This window comes from Canis lupus, chromosome 14 (assembly GCF_048164855.1).
Source record: "Canis lupus baileyi chromosome 14, mCanLup2.hap1, whole genome shotgun sequence".
Taxonomy (NCBI): Eukaryota; Metazoa; Chordata; class Mammalia; order Carnivora; family Canidae; genus Canis; species Canis lupus.
Window position 1 is genome coordinate 3,369,492 of NC_132851.1, and position 19,221 is coordinate 3,388,712.

Here is a 19,221-nt window from a genome sequence, read left to right on the forward strand (position 1 = left end):
TTTTAGACCATTTCTGTGTGTAAGAGAGAGAGAGAGAGAGAGAGAGAGGCAGAGACGCAGGCAGAGGGAGAAGCAGGCTCCATGGAGGGAGCCCAACGTGGTCACGCCCTGGGCTGAAGGCGGTGCTAAACCGCTGAGCCACCCGGGCTGCCAAAAAGTAGTTTTTAAATAGTACTTTGATCTACATCTAAAACAGTTCAAAAACAGGCAAGCATTTCTAAATATGATGACACTGAAGGATACCCACAATATATTATTGAGTTAAAACAAATTCAAACTGCAGGACATTACACAGACGCTATTATTTAAGTAGAGACAGTCTCTCTCTCTCTCTCTCTCAGTCTCTCTCTCTCTCTCTCTCTGTGCCTCTCATGAATAAATAAATCTTAAAAAAAAAAAAAAGACTACCTTTTTGACTCTAACCAACAAAATGTTCTCCATTATCAGAAAGCTTTGTGTGATAGCTTTTGTAGAACATACTGTGACCAATACTTTAAAAATCTTATTTGGTGTTCAACACTGTTAATACAAAAAAATTCCCCCAAATCCTTTCTGTCTTTTAATGTCTCACTTAAATCCTTCTCTTTTTTGAAAACTTCCATAATCATTTTATTAGAATGTCTTCTTTCTTTGGCCTTCTATATCCATGCCTGACCCACCATGAAGTAATTAATCACTCCTGGGTCACACATAAAATGTTAGAACGTGATCTCATTGCCCATGCTCTTTGCCACTGCATTTTGCTGCATAACTGAGTTTTTTGTAAGACACTAGCTTCAATTTAATTTACAGTTGATTACAGTTTAACTTAACCAGAGTATGACTCTAAGTTTGATCTTAATTTTTTTGAAGTTTTGCATTCACATTTCATTAAATTTTGTCACTGTTTATATTTTAGGTGTTTTTTCCTTCTGACAACATTCTTGTTAACAGCGAGTAAATTGCATAAACTAATAGGCAACAGTTTTAGTGCATTTTCCTTAGCTTCCCTAAAATATTCCATTCTAGAATACACTTAATATTATAAGTATTAGAAAAAAAATGTTACAGACATTAGAACTATAATTTACAATGAAAACTCCTATAACACTAGAGTTTGAGTTCTTTGGTCTCTGGGAGTACCTGAACATACAATCTATGTTAGATGATTTAATCTATTTTAAAATAATTTTCATTAGGCTCTATCTACTTCATACTACATTGAATCTACAGAAAATGACTCCCCTTTAACATGCCAATCTAATAATTTTGATTGTTATCGAGCTTTCTAGTACATCTATTAGCTCCAAAATGAGTCATGACCAGATATTTTGAGTATTAATGTTGATTTGCTGATTAATAAGCTCTATTTATGTAATTTTTATTTCATAAGAGATTTTAAATCATTCTAAAACATAAATCATTCTCTTTATGTTAGTATAATTTAATTATTTCCCTAGTTCTGTCTCAGAATTATGAAAGAGATGGAAAAAAATTAAAACTTGTTTTTCTTTGTTGTATTTCTCTTCTTCCAGAATATTCACACAAGTCATAACTTTTCTCTGAATTGTGTAGAAGAAACTATTGCTTTTCTTATTTTAAAATAACTATGTACAAAAAAAATAAAATAACTATGTACAAAACAAATAAAAAAATAACTATGTGCTATTTGTTCACATGTATTTTTCATAGGCCAAAATTATATCAAGTTGAGTAAGTATATTTTTATAACAATAGAATTTACTTCATACTTTTTTCCAAAACATTTTGGTAAAAGTATTTTAAATTATTCAAACAGATTTTTAATTACAAACTTTCTTAATGTTCATCTTGTACTTAAGAGAACTATATTATTCTTATAATTTTACATTTGTGAACTTCTGCATACAACTTTTGGTTCATGCCATAAATATTTGTGGGTCTTCTGATGTCCCTTCTGGGATTTTATCTGTGACTAATTTATCCCATAGCTTTTTAAAAACTTTGTCGGTTGGTAAATTTTTCACCCATTTCTTCTTTGCAGACATTTGTTAATCCTTTTTGGTGCATTCAGTACTTAATAGACTTGAATCTAGTATTGGGTTTCAGTTTTTCTCCATAGAGAATTTAATTCTCTTAAAAATTGTCTACAAGCAGTATATGAAACCTTCCTGGTAATTTCAGCTAACTTTGTAAAGACATCTTTCATAAATGAGGTTGTTGACAGGTCTATCCTATCTGTAGCAGTTTCATTTTTGGAATTTTACTTTTAAAGAATTATAAAAGTTGGGGGAGCTGATTCATTTTCACTCTTAGAAGACTTGCATTAGTAGTACTCCTCCAGCCTTATATACAGAAATTATTTTCTGTTTATTGCTTTCTTATGGACAACTTTTGTATTAGTGGTTGCTGTCCATTTTTCACTGTGAGCCTGATGCGCTACTACCAATACAGTTAAGAGTGTGAAAACATGCTTTGTTCTTATATAGTTGATGAGAAAACTTAACTTTCATTACAAAAATTCATTTTATGACTAAATTTTGGTAGCATAAATGTTCAACACACACAAAGAAATGCATTTTCTAAATGGAAGCTTTACCAGAAGCTTGTTAAAGCAGAATTTTTTTTAACTACTGTAAAAATGTCTTAATTTTTTATTGACTTTAGTGTACAATCACATAAATATTTTTTGAATCATAGTTTACTAAAATTCAAGAATCAAGTATTTAAGATTTTAAATAAGTAGGGATACCTGAGTGACTCAGTGGTTGAGCACCTGCCTTTGGTCCAGGGCGTGATCCTAGAGTCCCAGGATCAAGTCCCACATCGGGCTCTTTGTGTGGAACCTGCTTTTCTCTCTGCCTGTGTCTCTGCCTCTCTCTTTCTGTGTCTTTCATGAGTAAATAAATGAAATCTTAAAAAAAAAAAAAAAAGATTTTAAATAAATAGACCTTGATGCAATCCAAGATGTAGACATTTGCCTGCAACAGAATTATTTCACCTACTCTAAAACCTTGGCAATGTCTTTTTGTACTCTTTTAATCTTCTAATGGTTATTCTGATTTCCCAAAAGGTTAACGTTACCAATATGAAATAGCATTAATTTGATGTAACCAATGAAATTCATGGTTGAGATTAACTCAATGTTTTATTCTTGTTTTATGTGTATATTTCAACAATATATATAGGCCCAAGTAATTGCTAATTGAAACATATCATCAATAGAAATTCATAGATGAGATTAACATCCTTTCAAGGATGAGCTTATCATCATGGAAAATTGTACATGTATGCTTTTAAAAATTATGCACAAATTTTCTTTTTCTGGAAATATTAACAGCTTTCTTTATTCCTAATGAGTATGCAGCTTAAGCTGTGGTGTTTCTCCTCTATATCTTTTTACGGTTTCACTTAAAACCTAGGTTACTTTCTTTATTAACTCAGAGCTGTACTTTCCAAATACATAGTAAAGATTAAATTTTACAAATCTTTACAAAACTGTACCCCTCCCCTCCCAGCCTTTAATTTATTTCTAATTTTCTTTCTATATGAATGTTCTCAAAATAACCATTGTTTTGGTTTCATGCAAGGTATGTTTCATATCTAGTAACATTATGTCCCTAATCCTGTAATGCTTAGTGTTGGTTTCAGATAACTCTCTTTTAGCAAATCACAGAGATTTGGGATAGTAGGTATTTAGAGTAACTTGCCTAAAAGCTTTGTTCAAAATTACTATTGGCAGACTTTAGTCCCTGTCCTGTTCTTCAGCTGATCTAGTATGAAGGCCTTGGATTTATATTTGGGCTTCACTAAAGTAACTGTGTTTTCTGTGGCTTCCTGTAGCAGGATGTAGGTTTCCATCAATGTATTTCTCTTTGTTGCCAAAAGCTACCTCAAAACCGTGTTGAAATGACTCTAAGTTTTACTGTCATAGACTTTGGAATGTATTTAGCCCTTTTTTATTGATGTTTTTGTTGCTTTCCACTAGAAATTCATGTTGGAAAAGAGCTATAGAATAATAGAATATGTTTAGTTTCACATTATAAGAGTGTTTTATTATAAACTTGGAAAATCTATTTCCTATTTCTTTCAGATACATTTTGGTTATATAAAGTGTGCTGGATATGTAATATATGCATTTCTGATTGTGTATTTTCATTGAGGCACTAATGTTATCATGTGAAATTATTATCTCAACACTTCTGGGCTGAGAGACAAGTGAGGAAAGCATAGTTTACCTTTAAGATACATTTCCAGAATTTATGAATTATGATGACTGTTTAACAGAACCCTTGACTTTCAAGACCATTCTTTAAAGAATAGTAAAAATTGCTATTCTCTAAGTGTCTGATGTAAAGGAAGAATTAATTACATTTTTTCGTATTAAAAACAAAGGTTGAATATTATTACTGAAAAGTAACCCTCATGTTTATTCTCATAGTTATCCATAGAATGTACCCTATTCATTACCCTGAAAGGATTAAAGAGGAGACACAGAGGCTAGAAGATAGATGGATAAGTAAATAGATTTTTAAAAATCTGGAGGTGCCTAGTTGGCTCAGTTGGTAGAACATGCAGATTTTTTATCTCAGTGCCATGAGTTTGAGCCCCATGTTGTGCCTTAAGCTTGCTTAAAAACAACCCTTTACTAGCTTTGAGTTAAAGAAACTACTTGTAAATGTGAGCTATAGTGTTTGTTTTGTAATTAAAATTTGAGGAAGACCCCCTTTTACTCTGTGTTGACTTCTGTGTGTCTATTTTCAACCAACCCCTTTTTATCCTCTCTATATAGTAACTAATTAGAAAGCATCTGTGCAGTACTTTAGTATGTATGATTAATAATAAATTACCTCTTCACATTGTGTAAGAAGACTTGCTAACCCCAAATAAGATGCTACTACCCCAGAAATACTTGGTGGTTTTTTTTTTGCATGAAAGTAAGTTTTCATGTCCTAAAGTACCAAGTTAAACAACAGCTATTAAATACAATTATCTTAATTTCTTATATTAGTCTGTATTCACTGAGATCATTGTCCCAAAGTAAACAGTCCAATTGTACCTATTTTGTGTGCTAGAAATTCTTATCTTCTGAAGAACTGTGCCCTCTGTCTGAAGACAGATATTTTCTCAATCTGAAATACTTTTCTTACCCATCATTTTTAACATTGAGCTTTGAGTGAAAACTAGATACCTGCAAATTATTCCACATTGATAAAGGTAATAAAAAATGCAAATGTGATCTCAAAATAGACACAAATTAGAAAATAGCTAATTTTATTCTGTCTTGTAATATTTTCATATCTTTATTTTATCTTGAGTTATAACTTAAATTCAGGGGAGTGCATTAATTATTTGTATAAGCTTAATGAACTTTTACATATGTATATAGCCATGGTAACACCACCCAACACTCCAGAAACTTTTCCTCATTCCCATCCCACCCAGTCCCCTCCACTCCAAAGATAATCATTATTTGGACCTCTGTAATCATAGATTATTTTTGACATAACTAAATGTTAAAATGGATTTTAAGTTGTGAAAACTTCTTTTTCTCCAGAGCTTATGTGTAAATCAACATAGTTTCTGACCTAATATCAAATCATGCAATTGAAAAAAAATGATTAGAATTAAAGTACAACTTTTAATTTCAGTTGGTCATCCTTAATATCAAATTGCATATTCATTCACTCTGATAGTTTCCATATGAATCATTAATGAATGTAAGGAAAACATAAAAACTCCATATATGAAGATTAAAAGTTTTTATTAGTAAACATCTCTATTCATTAGGTAGATTCCTAGGATACACTTTAATAGCTATGGTTAAAAGGGAAGCTTTTGAACAATTTCTATGGATTTTATTTATTGCTACAGTTATTTAGTATAACTTATCATACACATAATATGACTTTTGTACATCATAGAGTTTATAGCTTCTCAAAAGGAAATGTCACTTTGTATTCCAGGACTCCATTGTCCTCTAGCTGAATTGAGTGTCATCCAGGTATGGGTTTGATAAACTGACACAACAGTGAAAAGAATCCCTGTCCCATGTCAGCTTATCAAACACACTGTGGACAGCAGGTCTTTGGCATTAAACACATTCCCAGTCATTTAGGTTCTGAATAGAAGTCATGAAGCTCATGTTCAGTGAAACACAACCTCAGTATTTCCAGGTGATTTTAAAGAACACCTGATAAAACTGAGGTATAGTACCACAAAACTTGAAGAATTATGCAATAACTAGGAAACAATAATATGCATAGAATTAAAGAATTTCAATGCCATTGTTTCAGTGTGGTGACAAAGTAATAGTAATGAAATATACAGTAATTCCTTAATTCATTCTGTTAAACAGTATCAAATTATCCTGAAAACATATTTATACTGTAGAATAAAACAATGAAGTCAAGTATTTTTTTAAAAATCTTAGTTAATGCCAGAACAGATATCTCTTGGGGCAAGTTATCCTTTCATGGATCTGTCACTGTATTTTTCCAACTTAATTTATTGCAAAGTGTTCACCTTAGAAATTTAGCAGCCTTCATTCTACATAGTATGCCAGATTGATTTGTTCAGTTTCCATGTTAAATATGGGCATATTAAAAAGAAAATTTTTAAATTTATTCTTAGCACCATAAATATATTCTAATGAAAAGTTAACGTACAAGATGATGTAGGTCAAAACATGTTTACTTACATAATATTTCACTTTATTTACATCTTTCAAAATAAAATAGTTAAATCAGTAATATTTATGAATGAATTTGTCTGAGATTACATCATAAAAATGTGGAAACATTTTTTTAGGTTTGTTTTCTTTTTTAACCCCACAAAGAAGAAATAGCATGATGCAGTTACAGTACCTCATCAGTGGAGCTCCCTTGCCATGCTGCAAGGACAAATGGAGCGCAGCAGTGCTGAGCAGAAGGTGCTCTCCTCTTTGGATAAAACTGCAGTCTCCAAAGAGCTTTTTTAAGTAGGGACTACTTTTAAATGTGTCTGGTCACCTCAAAGGGATATGTAGAGCATTTCCTGCCAGTAGGATTAGAGGAAGGAAGCATCAGGCCAAAATGTTTGATGTGTGATGTACTGTAATTCCTTTCATGTGTTCAGTGGCTTTTATATGTTGATCAATGTTCTGCTACCAATTGTGACCCTGGTGTGGTCCAGGTCATTAAAGTTCTACATTCCTTAATGTATAGGGTCATTAACTATACCTAGCAGCATTATTATAATTAAGGATACTGTTTTCTTTTAAATAACCACCTCTCATTTTCATTAAAGTATTTATTTTTCATAATTGGATAATCCTCCTAGGGACTGATTCCCATGGAAGAGATGAGTCAGTATTGAAGACTGCCAGTACTAACATCACTATGGATACATCTCTATGATTCCTCACTTTGCATTGTACCTGGTTTTTAAATCAGCATTTTCTTCTCACAGTAAAGTTCAAGAAGGAAACTAGCTTTAGGATGTAGTTTTCGTGGGTGTGTGTATCTTTCAGGCAGTAAGAATAAGTATTGACAAAATTGCTATCAGCAATATTATATATCTTTAATGAAACAAAATTGACTATTACAGGTGTTCTTTACTCTTCTAGGATCATATTTTCTAAAGCAGTGATGTGTTAAACCACTGTAGTTTTAGGCTTTTTTTTTTTTTTTTTTTTTTTCATAAATGAGGAACAGTGGCTGATAATATCTTTGGCAAAGATTTGATAACAATCTAAATGCTGAGCTGTAGAGGATATGTTAATATATTAATGATATAAAAAATAAAATATATATATATATAAATGATATATCCATGCGTGAAATTCTAAACAACCATCATCACAAAGGACAGTATGTGTGCCTATTTACTAGCATGAAACATAATTTAGGTATATGGTAAGTGAACATAAGGGTTTTAAAAACTGCATGTATAGTATGATCTTACCTACATACATGTTTGTGAGTTAATGGTAAATAGCCTAGATTGTTACACACCAGGTTGTCAAAAATAGTTACCTATGATCATTAGTCTATGAGAAGTTGTTTTCCTTGTCTTTATTTTTGTATATTTTCTATATTTTTTTAGACCAAATCCTCTAATTGTAGCTTTAAAAAGTAGAAAAAAAATGTTTTATATCTATTATATCTTCAGGTGTTCAGATAATGTTTTAAATTTGGGGGATTTTTTGTCTCCTTAGTGTAAAATATATGAAAATATGTTCTTTATTCTTTCATATTTATATTTTTTGAGGCATTTATATTTGCTTTTTTTTGGATCTTTTTATACTCAGTATAATATCATTAGATCACCCATCATTAGTTATTCAGCACTCAACAGTGGTGGTTCTAAGGAAATACATATTCTATTCCAGGCATGCGCACGTGTGTGTGTGTGTGTGTGTGTGTGTGTTGAGGATTACATTAGTTTTACTAAGATGATAGGCATGTACTAGCTGCCAAACAAGTTTTTTCTGTAATACTGAAATACTAAGCTGTCTTTCTTACATAATCAGTTTTACTATATCATTTACTCATTTCTTCAAAAATATTTGTGAATGCTTACCATTTACCAGCTGTTTGCTAGATGTAGGAATACGTATATTGCATCTAAAAAATGTAATAAAAATTGTCACAATCTTCACTTTTGTGGAACATAATTTAGTCATCTTTATAATTATGCTTAAAATATACTAATTGATTTTTTTTAAGATTTTATTTATTTATTCATGAGAGACACAGCGAGAGAGGCAGAGACATAGGTAGAGAAAGGAACAGGCTCCATGCAGGGAACCCGATGCAGGACTCGATCCCAGGACTCCAGGATCACGCCCTGGGCCGAAGGCAGGCACTCAACCGCTGAGCTACTCAGGCGTCCCTACTAATAGATTTTTTAAACAATTTTTCTAGGTAAAGAAATATGTGGTACATTTAAAATTTAAAAGAACTCATTGAATTTTTACATATGAAGTATATTAATGTAGCATCTGTATTCATTTCATCTTGTAAGAAAATAATTCACTAGTTTTATAGATGAAAGTTATTGGCACCATAGTTTAAATCAGTTTCAGATTATGGCTTATTATGTTAATATTTAGGATCAAAATAATCATGCTTATTTTGTCAGCATAATAGTGTACAAAGTAAAAAAACAATTTTACAGATTTTTATTTAAAATTTTTTTAATAACTAAGACCTTTCAGTAATTTGTGAACAATTATTGGCCTTATAAAAAAGGTGCAATTAGTTTCTGCACATTCTTTCCAAATGTGTTAAGATAGAGATATACAGCATATATAATTTAAAAGCATGTTAATGTTGTTTGAAAATTCTTGATTTTAAAGTAATAAAACTGATATAATGAGTAAATGTGCATAATTGTTAGAGAAACTGGTGATAGGAAAGTTGCTTATAAGCCACTTTAATATTGCCCTCTCAGTGGAAGCAGCCACTCTTAGTGAAGGAATCTTCTGTTTCTTCTTTTTTGGTACCTTAAAGCAGAAAACACATCTTCCTTTCTATAAACAGTTATATTTTTAAGGAGTACTTTATGGTATTCGCAGAAGGAAGAGATTTGAAAATCATTACCAGTTAAATTGGGAGTCACTCTGTAGCATCTCTTTAACAGCTGTTCAACCTCATTATTTCTCAGTTCATAAATTTTATTTTGGATGCTTTTGCCTCAGCACACATACTAAGGTGTGAAAAAAAAAATCTTTTTTCCACACTTTTATGTCTCAATTTTATTGGTAAAATATTTTGTATCTCTTCCATCACTTTGGACCATGTATTTTTTCAGAAATAAGTTTTTGCATTTGAAGACTTATTTGGTAAAATAACATGTCATCTCCACTAAATCAGTTTCTTTTTTACTCCGTTTAAAAGAGAAAAACTTTTTTGTCTTGATACTTATTTTGTAACCAATATCTAAAAACTACATAATTGTTCTCTGGTTTAGTCTCAAGTCTCTGTTTTGAGCTATGCTGTCGTTCAACATTGTGTATTTCAAGGTTATTTTCTTAAAATGTCACAGTATAGAAGCACAAATACTGAAGGTTAAATATTTTTTGTCGTCATTGTTTATAAAAACTGCTAAATTTACATTGTTAGGTTGTTTATATGTTGCCTAACTCTCCCTTTTTCTTTTCTGTTTTAATTATAGCTTGGAAAATGTCCAGGGGTAATGTACTTAGAAACTATACTGTATATTAATACTACTTATCTGATTTTATGATTATAAAAGATTACTGTTCCCTGGTATCATTTAAAGCTTATATAAAATTTATTAGCAGAATAAATAGTATAACAAATATTTTGGTTAAATAGTTCATATTTTGCTGACTAAAGTCAACATTGTCTTATTATGGCATACTTAACTCTTTGTATACTATTAGGAATAGGCCTATCACATTTATTATCTCTATATTTTTAGATTTCTTGCCATGTTAGAACATTGATGCCCAAAGTAAATAAAAATATCTTTATGTTTGAGAGAATAAAATAGAGGAAAAGATTTTTATGTTATTTTCCAAAAGAAGAAAAAATACTTTCATTTTAAGAATGACATGATAGTGTTTTACTTCCTGAATAAAATAGGTAGTGATTTATTTTAAGCTTTATTAATTCCTAGTTCATGGATAAAATACTGTATTTGGAATTCCTATCTATAGTAATATATAATAATTTAAACTTCTTAATTTCTGGAAATCTGAATAGTGTTCAGTTCTAGTTTTGAGATCTTTCTAGAATCTCATTTTACGAGATTGAATTTCTTTTTTTTTTTTTTTTTTAAGATTTTATTTATTCATGAGAGATACAGAGAGAGAGAGAGAGAGAGAGGCAGAGACACAGGCAGAGGGAGAAGCAGGCTCCATGCAGGGAGCCCAATGTGGGACTTGATCCTGGGACTCCAGGATCATGCGCTGGGCCGAAGGCAGGCACTAAACCGCTGAGCCACCCAGGGATCCCCACGAGATTAAGTTTTTATAGTGAAAAGCTTCCAAAAGAAGAAAATTCTACTACCAAGCCTTGGAAAAGAGGTAGCACATGTCTTGACACTGTGTACATTTATTATTGACAGAAATATCCTTAGAATGTCATTGTTGCAACATTGCCATTTAGAATCACAGAGAGTCCTATTTTATATCCATGTAATTAGTCACATGTTGATTATAGATGTTACATAGGGCTTTTTTGTTTTTTGTTTTTTGTTTTTTTTTTACAGAGAAGTCTTTTGGGCATGGTAAGCAGAGGAATTCTCCATGGAAGACTTAGAACTAGTTGACACCCATTTAGAGAATGAGCAGTCTTGTTAATCAGAGGCTTGGTTATAGGGGTGTAATGAGAGAAGGGTAAGGAAAAGTGATGGTGATCAGATTGTAGAAGCATTGAATTCCTGGTTAAGGAATTTGTGCTTCTTTAACTGGGTACTTCTGACCAGGTTTGCACTATTTTTGGAGGATTAAACACAATGCTAAGCATGTGATAGGTGTTTGAAGAGAGCAGATACAGATACCAGATTCCCCAGATTCGAGTTTCAGGTTTTCACTCAACTGGTTGAATGTCCTTGATCAAAGCAAGATGCTTAACTGCCTAAAATTCCTAATCTGCAATGCAGACATAATACTACCTACTTCACAGGATTGTTATGAGGATTAAGTAAATTAGTACATGTAAAGCATCAGAATCTGGCACATAGTAAGTATTCAGAAATATTTACTGAGTACTTATTTTTATAAGCTGTTGTAATTATTACAATGAACATTTTTAAAATGATTACTTAATCTGGCTGTTCTATATTGGTTAAATTGGGGAAAGGATTGCACCTTTAGTCCTTATGCAAAGGTAAGTAAAATATCACTGACAAACTAGGAAATTTTGTTTTGTACCACACACACACAAAAGTCCTCTCTTATTCAGTGTACTCAAATGGTTTGTATTACTTTAAAACTCCCAGATAATTTCCAGTTTGTAGTTTAGGCCCTAAATATTTAATCCTAACATTTCATAGTATTTTATAGTTTACAATGTACTTTTACACATTTATATCCTTTGACTTTCTGTTCAACCCTAGGCATTCCTTGGTACTGTTATTCACATTTCACAGTAGAAAAAACGAAACTCATGGTTGCCCAAGATCATACAGCTAACTTGAGCTCTTAACCACTACATTGTAATTCTGCTGGCCCCTCCCCCACCTTTTTTTATTCAAGGTTAATTAACGCAGTATTATGTTTCAGTTGTACAATATAATGATTCACATTCTATACATTACTTAGCGCTCGTCACTGTAAGTGAACTCCTTAATCCCATTCACCTGTTTTGCCCATCCCCTCACCCAGCTCCCCTCTGGCAAATACCAGTTTGTTCTCTATATTTAAGTATCTGGTTTTTATTTCTCTCTCTTTTTTTTTATTTCTTAATTTCCACAGATAAGTAAAATCATATGGTATTTGTCTTTCTCTGACTGACTGACTTCACTTAGCAGTATAGCCTTTGGGTCTACCCATGTTGCTGCAAATGGCAAGATTTCATTTTTTTTTATGACTGGGGAATATTCTTTTGCTTATGTAAACCACATCTTCTTTACCCCTTCATCTACCAGTGGATATTTCAATTGCTTCACTATCTTGGCTGTTGTAAATAATACTGCAATAGGGATGCATATATCTTTTCAAATTAGTATTTTTGTATTCTTTGGGTGGTAAATACCCAGTAGGGGAATTACTGGATCATATGGTAATTCTATTCTTAATTTTTTGAGAAACCTCTGTACTGTTTTCCACGGTGACTGCACCAGTTTGCATTCTTACCAATAGTGCAAGAAGGTTCTCCTTTCTCCACACCCTTGCCAACACTTGTTACTTCTTGTATTTTCCTTTTAATCATTCTGACAGGTATCAGGTGATATGTCATTGTGGTTTTGATTTGCATTTCCCTGATAGTGATGTTGAGCATCTTTTCATGTGTTTGTTGGCCATCTCTGTCTTTTTTGGAAATATGTCTATGCAGATCCTCTGCCCATTTTTAAAATTTGTTTATTTGTTTTTTGGGGTATTGAGTTGTATAAGTTCTTTGTATATTTTGGATATTAACCTTTTATCAGATATATATCATTTGTAAATACCTTCCCTCATTCAGTAGGTTGCCTTTCTGTTTTGTTCATGATATATCTTGCTGTATAAAAGTTTTTTATTTTGATGTAGTCCCACAATTTAATTTTGCTTTTACATTTAATCATTTAAAGAAGAGTTAATACCTATTCTCTTCAAACTATTCCAAAAAATAGAAAACAAAGAAAAGCTTCTGAATTCATTCTACAAGACCAGCATTGCCCTGATACCAAAATCAGATAAAGACACTACAAAAAAAGAAAACTGGGGGATCCCTGGGTGGCTCAGCGGTTTAGCACCTGCCTTTGGCCTGGGGCATGATCCTGGAGACCTGGGATTAAGTCCTAAGTCAGGCTCCCTGCATGGAGCCTGCTTCTCCCTCTGCCTGTGTCTCTGCCTCTCTCTCTTTCTGTGTCTCTCATGAATAAATAAATAAAATCTTAAAAAAAAAAAAAAAAAAGAGAAAACTACAGGCCAGTATCTCAGATTAACATAGACGCAAAAATCCTCAACAAAAAATTAGCAAACCAAATCCAACAATACACACACACACACACACACACAATCATTAACCACAGTCAGGTAGGATTTGTTACAGAGATGCAGAAGTGGTTTAATATTTACAAATCAGGCAACATGATAAATCACATTAACAAGAGAAAGGATAAAAAACACATGATCATCTCAATAGATGCAAAACATTTGACAAAGTACAACATCCATTCATGAGAAAAACTCTCAACAAAGTAGGTTTAAAGGAAACATACCTCAGTATAATAAAGGCCATATATGGAAAACCCAGAGCTAACATTGTACCCAGTGGTGGAAAATTGAGACTTTTTCCTCTAAGATCAGCAACAAGACAAAGGATGCCACTCACCACTTTATCTAACATCGTATTGGAAGTCCTAGCCACAGCAGTCAGATAAGGAAGGCAGAGAAGGCATCCAAATTGATAAGAAGTATAACTGTCACAATTTGCAGATGACCTGACACTGTATATAGAAAACCCTAAAGACTCCACCAAAAAATGCCTACAACTGATAAATATATTTAGTAAAGTTGCAGGTTACAAAATTATTACATAGAAGTGTCTTACATTTGTATATATCATAACGAACAAGCAGAAAGAAAATTAAGGGGCGCCTGTGTGGCTCAGCGGTTAAGTGTCTGCCTTTGGCTCAGGTCATGATTCCGGGGTCGTGGGATCAAGCACTGTGTTGGGCTCCCTACTCAGAGGGGAATTTGCTTCTCCTTCTGCACCTTGCCACACCATGCTCTCTCTCTCTCAAATAAATAAATTCTTTAAAAAAAAAAAGAAAAATTAAGAAAACCGCCCCATTTGTAATTGCACCAAAAGAATAAAATACCTAGAAATAAATTTGAGATGAAAGACAAAAACTATAAAACACTGATGAAAGAAATTGGAAGATAACAAAAACAGAAATCTATTCCATGTTCATGGATTGGGAGAACCAATATTGTTAAAATATCCACCCAAAGCAACCTATAGATTTTTTTTTTCAACCTATGGATTTAATGCGATCCCTGTCAAAAAAAATACCAAAGCATTTTCACAGAACTAGAACAAACAGTCCTAAAATTTGTATGTAACCACAAAAGTCCCTAATAGCCAAAGCAATCTTAAGAACAGAGCCAGAGGTATAATCTTAGATTTCAAGATATACTGCAAAACTGTAATAATTAAAATAGTGTTCATTGAAGCAACTGTGTCAAAACAATATACAAAATAAGAAAGTACATTTTATACCCACTACCTACCTCTGTTCTGCAACTTGCTTTTTATTTATTTTTTTTTTTCAACCCTACCGTAACCATCACTCGGATATTCCTAACATCATTCATGGATTTTTACTTCTTTTTAATTATCCGTTGCATCAGTATGTCAGATGTTTTTCTTTTCTTCTAATAACAGGCATTTAAGTTCTCAGTTTTTCTCTATTACATAGAGGGATGAATATTCTTCAGTATTCTTCTTGAATACACATATAATAGTCTCTCTAGAGTGGTGCTTTACAAAAGAACTTCTTGTGATCACGGGAATGTTCTGTATCTGCTCTTATACAGTAGCCATTAGCTGAATGTGACTTGAACACTTACACTGTAATGGCTACAACTGAGGAACTAAATTTTAAAAATTGTGTTGAATTTTAATTGACTTAATTTTCAATAGACACATGCAGCGAGTGGCATTTGTATTGTTACAGCAGGGGCTCTAGGGTATAGATCAAGCAGTGGAATTGCTAAGTCATAGGTTTGGCATAACCTCAGTGCTGCTAAGTATCACCAAATTGTTCTTCAAAGTGATTGTATCAGGTTCACCTTTCCAGTAACTCAATGTGAGAGTTGCCATTGCTCTACATTTTGTTCAACACTTAGCATTAATACTGATTTTTTTGTTTTGTCTTTATTACTACTGTTATATTAGGCACTGCAAAAAAGATTGTCTTAGGACTAGAAGTGAGTGGAAGACCCTTAGGTAAAAATACTGGCTCGTGCAACTAGAGGCAATACTTCAATGCTGTAATGCTCATTATGATTAGACGTGTAGGTTTGTGTCTTCTAATGCATGGTGACAGAAGGGTAGTACTCTACAATACGATAGGGAGAATATACCAGACTTTTAAATAAAATGTCAGACTGTGTACTGATTACTGACTGGAAGATTATTGACTAGTACCTTTCCTTAAACCATCTTTATTCTGATTATTTTACATGTTAAAATATTCATATTTTTAAGATTACGTATTAAGAGATTTCCCAAACTATTGATGCATTTTTTAAAACTACTGTTTTCCTTCACAACTAGAGTGTTGCTTAATGTTTATTTTATGTAAATTTGGGAATCTTGACTTCTTAGCCCCAATTTTGTAATATTTGTTGGTCTGAAGCAACTCACATAACATGTTATAAACTGCATAAAATAATATGGCAATGTTTAAAAAACAAAAGTTGATTTGTTATATACCAGCTTAAAGGCTCCCTCCCCTGTCAAATGTCTTATTGTAAATCTGCTCTCGTCTATATTCTTAGAAATGTTGTCTTTATTTTTTGATATTGTCTTTATTTAACTTAATCTGAAATCTCTCAGTTTTTCACCCATCTATATATTTATAATAAAGTATAATCTTACATTTTATTTTGACAACCAGTTCTCCTATTGTTAAGTGTATAAAAGCCCAAATTTATAGTCAAAAGGTATGGCATTTATGTTTATATTTATAGTCAAAAGATATGGCTCTAGAATGATGTGGAATAAAGTAATTAAAGAGAAAAAGGTTTAAGTGCTAGAATTAGGCATACTAATAAAGATAAATTTAGTAAGGGATAAATGAGATGGCTTTGTTAGAAATCATATCAAAAATTTCCCAAGCAACTTAATATGAGGACTATGCTACATGTGGTCTAACTAATTCAGCTATAGTTTGCTTTTTTTATAAATATTTTTACAAGGCTAAAAATTTTTTTCTTATTATAGAGGATATTTATAAAGGTAGTAAGAACTTGCCTTTCCTATTTAATAGTGCACTATGATTATTTCTCTGTGTCATGGAACAGTCTTTTCAAACTTCAGTTTTAATTATTTACCGGTATAAATAATAACAAATAGTGTTGTTATTGCTGAAAGTCTTTAGTGGAGATATTGAATAAAGGGGAGCCAATTCTGAATCCTGATTTGAATGGTGATTTTTGAAAGGAAGGAATTATGATTGTTTTTTTATAAACATAATTTTAAGAGATAATGGATAATGATGGAATTTTTTTTAAAAGACAATGTTAAAATGGTAGGCGAATTTTATAGAAAGTTTCAAATAGAATACTCAAATTGGATTTGAAAATGGCCAGCCCATTAACTACTAAGACCAATTATTTTTGAGTAAACAGAATGAAAAATAAATAAATAAAGATTTGAAGAATATCTGAATAAAGAAGGATGTTAACACAGTTGGAACTGAAGTCTGGATGGTTCATGATTTATGTAATAGGAGTTGATTTTCAGCCATGGTAGATTTTTATTTTTTTAAGCCATGGTAGATTTTATAGAAGAATCATAAATCAGAAATGTTGCAGAGATATGTTGTAGAAACATTAGAAGCAAGTAGGAGGTCTGTCTCTTTAACAAGGACATGATATAAATTCCATCTATATTACCATCTTTAGAAGCATAGAGAAACAAAATTTAAATAAACCTAAAGAATGCAGGATTTTACTAAATTTACAATTTGTTTTTCTAAGTCATGTATGTGGGAATTATAGCAAAATATACTGCTAAGTAAGACCATTCTGGATTCTAATATATAAATGAAGTTAACTTTTATACCAGGTACTTGCATGTTTTGGAAATCTGTGCAGATTTTATGTAAACATACCTATAATATAATATCATAACATTCTAAAAAAATTCTCTTTGATCTCATGTTGTCAAGGAATTATGGCATATTATTATTTGAATTGAAACTATGCAAATAAAATTCATTCTAAAATTAAATGTTTAAAAGTTAACGAAAGAATAATATTTAAGAATTGCACTACTTTACTAGTGTAATAGAAGAGCTTGACTAATCCTGTGACCCTTTGCAGTATGTGTGTGGTGTGTGGTATGCTATTTAAAAATTAAAAGGCTACAATGACATTTGGCAATGGTTTTGATTTTTTTTTTCTTTCTCATAAGACAGCCCAACTTTTCTAGGCTTTCTTTTGTTGTTGGTCTTTTTCTTATGAAGTGTTGTCAAGCAATCTTTTTCACATCCAGTACTTGTAGAGTTGGCTATTTGAACCTCTGTATGGAATTTTGTATTTGTTCTTAAATTTCATCTTCTTAGTTTTGACTCTGTTCCAATATTTTGAGATATTATATATGTCATATATATAACTTTGTCACTTGAAAATTTGATAAGACTGATTTATATGAATTCATTAAAATTAATGATAAAAACTATTGAATTGAGCCAAATCCTCTGTCATATTATTAGGAACTTGACTCCAAATAGTTATTATTTGGATTTGGTATTAAGCCAGTTCTAAATCCATTTTTACTATGTTTTTGTCAAGTCTGTATTTCTGTATTTCTCCAATGTATTTTAAAAAGTATTAAACCTAGTCATTTGCACAGCTTTATAACATTATGCTTTATAATAGTGATGTTGCTTTCTCAGTGTTATCATGACAATATAACCAAAAAAAGGAGTCAGTTTGGCTTGATTTAATAGTTAATTCATACGACTCTTAATATGTATCACTTTCTATTCTTAAGTGCTCAAAAACCTGACGAATGAACAATCAGTGTTGTTAAAGATCAGTGACATAGGGGTGCCTGGGTGGCTCAGTCAGTTAAGCATCCAACTCTTGATTTCAGCTAAGGTCATAATCTCAGAATCATGAAATTGAGCCCCGTGTTGGGTTCCATGCTCAGTGGGAAGTCGGCTTCAGTTTGTCTCCTTCTCTCTCTGCTCTTCCCCCTGTACTCACTTGCTCTCTTTCTCTAAAACAAATAAATCTTTAAAAACAGATCAGTAACATAATTTGTTTACAAAATTGAAGTAGCATTCATATTTCTCTATATTCTAGTATGTCTCTCAGTAATTTCTCTGAGATCATATATGGATTCTTTGATCACCAACAAATTTTTCCTTTTTTTTTTTAATTTTTATTTATTTATGATAGTCACAGAGAGAGAGAGAGAGAGGCAGAGACATAGGCAGAGGGAGAAGCAGGCTCCATGCACCAGGAGCCCGACGTGGGATTCGATTCCGGGTCTCCAGGATCGCGCCCTGGGCCAAAGGCAGGCACCAAACCGCTGCGCCACCCAGGGATCCCTCCAACAAATTTTTCAATGCAGTGCATATTCAGTTAATTCATTTCTTTAGAATGTATTTCTAATGTGATGAGAGTTGTTTGGGATAGTTTGTTATACTTTTCACATTGACTATACATCGTATACCTATATCTTCTTAAATCATTTTGCTAACGTATATCCCATGTATAGCATTTGTGAGCCAAAGAGGACTTACCACCTCAAATCTGACCGTTTCCTGGAGAAAAAAACAAAAAAACTTCAAAGTTCACATTTTCCTTAAGATAGAATGTAAAAATCTAGCCTCTTACTGTCTTAACCAGTGAGAATACTCTGAGAA

The 19,221-nt window shown here is 32.1% G+C and overlaps 1 protein-coding gene and 1 long non-coding RNA gene across 16 annotated transcripts in view; one reads left to right on the plus strand and one right to left on the minus strand.

Moving 5' to 3' along the window:
- The window catches only part of LOC140603605 (uncharacterized), a 61,631-nt gene extending 54,552 nt beyond the window's left edge, over positions 1-7,079 (minus strand). The window contains exons 1-2 of the long non-coding RNA XR_012006525.1: positions 6,825-7,079; positions 2,711-2,872 (exon numbers count right to left, since the gene is read on the minus strand). This is a non-coding gene — a long non-coding RNA (uncharacterized lncRNA). The remainder of the gene's footprint in view (positions 1-2,710; positions 2,873-6,824) is intronic.
- The window catches only part of VPS13B (vacuolar protein sorting 13 homolog B), a 733,948-nt gene that overhangs the window by 431,715 nt on the left and 283,012 nt on the right, over positions 1-19,221 (plus strand). The gene's annotated exons all lie outside the window — the stretch shown is intronic.